The sequence below is a fragment of the Sinocyclocheilus anshuiensis genome, unplaced genomic scaffold (genome assembly GCF_001515605.1).
Source record: "Sinocyclocheilus anshuiensis isolate Anshui unplaced genomic scaffold, SAMN03320099.WGS_v1.1 scaffold637, whole genome shotgun sequence".
NCBI lineage: Eukaryota > Metazoa > Chordata > Actinopteri > Cypriniformes > Cyprinidae > Sinocyclocheilus > Sinocyclocheilus anshuiensis.
This window is the reverse complement of record NW_015539816.1, coordinates 2,985,442-2,990,595: the sequence shown is the minus strand read 5'-3', so window position 1 is coordinate 2,990,595 and position 5,154 is coordinate 2,985,442. Positions and strand designations below refer to the sequence as shown.

General features: G+C 38.5%; 1 protein-coding gene across 1 annotated transcript in view; it reads left to right on the top strand.

Moving 5' to 3' along the window:
* LOC107683973 (apoptosis-stimulating of p53 protein 1-like) overlaps positions 1-5,154 on the top strand; it is a 27,473-nt gene that overhangs the window by 947 nt on the left and 21,372 nt on the right. The window lies entirely within an intron of this gene.

Sequence of the window (5,154 nt, the reverse complement as noted above, 5' to 3'; positions counted from 1 at the left end):
GGCACGGCATACACCTTGATGTCAAATAAAATAAATAGTAAACATAGTTAAAGTAAAAATCAGCAAACAATGTGGAACCAATTAAATAAGAAACGAATGTTTAAAAAAACTTCCAAAATCACCTTAGATAAACGGCAAAAGTCATCAAAATTTTTGGATTTCAAAATCCAAAATATTGGCAAACAGGTGCTTTTGCATCTAGTTTCGAAACTAAATCATCCGCGATCGTCTTGTCTGTCTCACCTCACTCTTGTCAGTCAGCTCGACCCACTCCTCACTGGATAAATGAAATCTGATCTGTGATGCGACTGTCCTTCGGCACGCTATATTGAGCAGCCGCGTTCAGTTTTTAATTGTAGTGTCTGTTCTTTTACTGAACTAAATGATTTTTATTACTATAAAAAAATCAAAACGACGGTGGGGGTCGGTGACGCGGTGGGCAAGTGACGTAACCGGTGTTGCGGCTTAACACCGGTATCACCGTCAACACCGTCTATCGCGGCAAGCCTACTATAGATGCGAATATTTTCTCCAGTTGCTATTAAATCAAACATTGGCATTAATTAATTCATTGACATTAAATGGTTTCTATTTTGATCTTATGGGTATTGTGGATGTTGAGCATCATTTTCTTTAGCCTTTAAGCTGAGTGATCATTTATTTTTATTGCATGGTAGCATTTACCAGAAATTGGCAAATAATTTTTAGCTTTTTCTTTATTTATCAATCTACATTTGTCCTATCTAGAACTAGGGCTGTGCAAAAAATCGAATGCGATTTTCATGCGCATCTCGTCAGTAAAGGCGCTCCTGTGATTAGTAGTAAATCTCCAGCACGTGCGTTCAGATGGAGCGGCATTTACTACACACAGCCGTAGTTCACTGACAAGCTACACAAAATCGCAGGCGATTCATTGCCGATTTTGAACGCGATTTTGTGTAGCTTGTCAGTGAACTACTTAGAAGAACTGAAACTACTTCTAATCACAGGAGCGGCTTTACTGACGAGATGCTTATGAAAATCGCATTCAATTTTTTGCACAGCCCTATCTAGAACCAAGCTTTCAGTTGTGTAATGTCTGAATAGCTAGCAGGTAAATAGTAAGGTTATATCTTTGGGAAAGGTGCTTGAGTACTATATATAAATGTTGGTGTTATTTTTCAGATAGAATGTTGAATTACATCTTTTTGCTAAAAAAAATGGTTTAAGTCAGTAACCATTAAAAGGTGAAGCATAAGCCTACTTTTATTAATTTAAGCCAGCAGGCAACTAAAGTTGCAAAAGGGTCTTCCCTTTTGTACTGTAAGCACGTCTATAAAAGACGTACTTACAGTCTTTGAGTCAGAACAGCCGGCATTGTTGGGCGGCATTATGCAAATCTTCCCACATAGCGACGTAGATATGTGGGGGCGTGTTAGAACGAGCCGTTTTAGGTAGGCGTGGCTGACTCTTAACTTTTATAAAGAATATCTCTTTGGATTTGAGACTTTAGTCTTTGCAACTTTACAGATCTTCTTTATGCACCAAGAGCTTGTAACACTCCAAAGAGAAAGGAAAAATTGAAATCGCATCATATGACCCCTTTAACTATTGTCAACTAATGAAGCCCTAATGTAAAGTGACCGAACAATAAAGAATCAAAACGCTTTCAAAAAATATTTAGGGCGTGTTGTAGTGACTGATCTATATATAATGATCAGTGGTTGTAGTCCAGATTAAAATGTAAAAAAGTTTGAAAATAAAAAGTCTATTAAGTCTAAATATTTAAGTATTTGACGCTGTGATTAACACCATAGCAAATACAAAAATCTGAATGGCTATTTAAATCATTTAAATAAGTTTGGGGTTTCCGGTCTGCATTTCTGCTGTTCAGTGCCATCTGCTGTCAGAGATTGAATGTGCGCTTTCATCCAGAGCATCTCTCACGCGTTCCACCATGCGCTTCTCAACCGTGCTTGTTTACATCTGAGTGCGCATGCGTCTGTGATGCAGCATACAGCAGTGTTGTGCATTGTGACCAATTGATGGGAAAATTATTCTTAAAACGCATTCAAAATTCTGAATAATTTGTAATAAATAATTATTCTCTGTATTTTGAAGTGCCCACGATAACAATACTGTGCATATTCATTATCGTGATATATGAATGAATGAGGCATTTATATAGAGTTTTTATTGTGTATCGCTGTACACCCAAAGCGCTTTACAATCATATGGGGGGATCTCTCCTCAACCACCACCAGTGTGCAGCATCTACCTGGATGATGCGACCGCAGCCACAGTACAACAGCGCCAGTGTGCTTACCACACACCAGCTACAGGTGGAGTGGAGAGAGAGTGATAGAGCCAATCAAGTGGATGGGGATTATTAGGAGGCCATGATTGACAAGGGCCAGTGGAGGGAATTAGACCAGGACACCGGAGTTACACCCCTACTCTTTTACGAGAAGTAGCATGGGATGTTTTAATGACCACAGAAAATCAGGACCTCGGTTTAACGTCTCATCCGAAAGATGGTGCTTTTTAACAGTGTAGTGTCCCCGTCACTATACTGGGGCGTTAGGACCCACACAGACCACAGGGTGAGCACCCCCGACTGGCCTCACTAACACCTCTTCCAACAGCAACCTAGTTTTTCCCAATAGGTCTCCCATCCAGGTACTGACCAGGCTCATCCCTGCTTAGCTTCAGTGGGCGACCAGTCTTAGGCTGCAGGGTGATATGGCTGATATGGCTGTTAAAGTGTTTTTTTATATGGAAAAAAATACACTTTAAATTTGCAAGTAAAATGCACTGCTTGTTCATATTATGATATGCAAATAACTGTAATTAAGTTATTTTCTGAGGGAAAAAAAGGGAATTAATGGGTTAAGTATCCCTGTAATTATTCAAAACACAGCTGCTTGTTGGGTAAACCTCTGACTTTATATAGCAGCTTAAGCTCTTTATTATCATTGTGCAGTGTTATTAGATGTTTTAAGTTACTGACCTCATCTTTGTTTTCCTCAGTGCCATTTATAGGTCATTACAGCAGGCTGTTCTGACCATTATAGGGGCGTTAGTTATGGGAACACAGGCTGAGGTGGGAAGCTGAACGAGACCAAAAATGGCAATTATGTAGCAGACAACTCTGACATGCTTTGTATGCCGTGGCAGGCATTTTTCTTCCATACTAGCGCTAAATTGCTTTGTTTCTTCATTCTTTTTACAGTACCATTAGTACCAATTCATATCTGTACCCACTTGTAGTCAACCACTTTTAAACACTCCTGTGTGTTTTTGCGTGCACGCTCTGGTTTCGAATTACAAAACCACAAGTTTATTTACGTGTTTTTGCAGCATTGAGTATTGTAGCCAATCACAGGCATCTCTGTTGAAAGCAATGGCCAGTCAGAGGTGTTTTGTGTAGGTTAATCAGAAGAATCCCCTCTGAGCTAATTTTTGTTTTCGTAAGTTTACAGAGTTCTACACGCTTGCAGATCTACCTAATAGTGTTGTCACGGTACCAACATTTCAGTATTTGGTACCAATATCAATTAAAAGCCTCTGGTGTGTAAAAATAGTAAATATCATCATGTCGTCCTGTTTTTTTACCCTAATAAAAGTTATAGGAGCATTACATAGTTAATAAAGAAACCTCATTCTAATGCTCATTATATTAGCTGCGCTTATGTTAACAGTTAACTACTCTAATAACAGCGATGTTCATTTCAATCCGACATTCAAATTAAAATATTGAATAATATTCATAACATAAGTAGTGTTTCCCACAGACTTGCACTGTATTTGTGGTGGCATATATATGCAAATTCATTCTCTGCCAGCAGGAGGTGCTAGTAAAGCGGGAGAGATGGAGGTTTCCCCAGTAACGGCGCATCAAGAACCGGGTTGACCGGGTACTTGGTACCACCGGCACTTAAAAAAACCTGGTACCGTAACGTTTTCATTTTTTTTAGTACCGACTTGGTACCGAAGTACCAGGTCTTTTGACAACACTACTACCTAATATAATCAGAGAGAGAAAAAACGCATACACACGGTGTAAATGAGAGATTGATTGTGTAGTTAGTCATTGATTTATCAGGAGTTTTCGCATAAGCTCAGTCAGTTGCGCTTTAAGAGCTTTGCTCTGTTTCTCTAGAATCTCTACATAATCCATTGACAATTTGAAGAAAGTTTTGTTTGTCTAAGAGGACCGAACGTCCACATATACTGTTTCAAGAGTGACAAACGCGAGTGTAAAAAATTATGCGAGTGAATCCGCTAAATTGTTCCGTCAGTCATTGCTATGATTGACAGTGATAACTGCCCTGGGTGGAACGATCAGTGGTGGAAAGAGTACTGAAAATTTTTACTTAAGTACAAGTACTGTTACATTGCTGAAATAATACTCAATTACAATTAAAAGTACTGGTCAAAACAGTACTTAAAGGGTTAGTTCACCCAAAAATGGAAATTATGTCATTAATTACTTACCCTTGTGTTGTTCCAAACCCGTAAGACCTTCGTTCATCTTCGGAACACAATTTAAGATATTTTTGATGAAATCTGAGGGCTCTCTGACCCTCCCATAGACAGCAAGGTAACTACCACGTTCAAGGTCCAGAAAAGTACCAAGATGATCGACAAAGTAGTCCGTGTGACATCAGTGGTTCAACTGTAAAGTTATGAAGCTATGAGAATACTTTTTTTGCTCAAAGAAAACCAAAATAACAACTTTATTCCACATTTTCGTCTCTACTGCGTCACTTTGGACGCACGTTCACGACAGCAGTGGTGGAAAGAGTACTGAAAATTTGTACATAAGTACAAGTACTGTTACATTGCTGAAATAATACTCAATTACAAGTAAAAGTACTGGTGTCAAAACAGTACTTAAGTTAAAGTACAAAGTACTCCTCTCAAAAACTACTCAGAGTACTAGTTACTATACTACGGCGATATTTAATGAATTACCAAAAAATATTAATTCATATGAAAGATCTATGTGGATAATCGCTACTTTGAACAAAACCCACTTTTATCTTATTGACAAAGTATGTGAATTAGTGGTCATGGTACAGGAATTTCTAACTTCCAATACCTTGAAAAATATCAATATCAAAGTACCCGTGAACCGGAAGTTGCAACTGACTTCAGTGTTGTGATGTATTT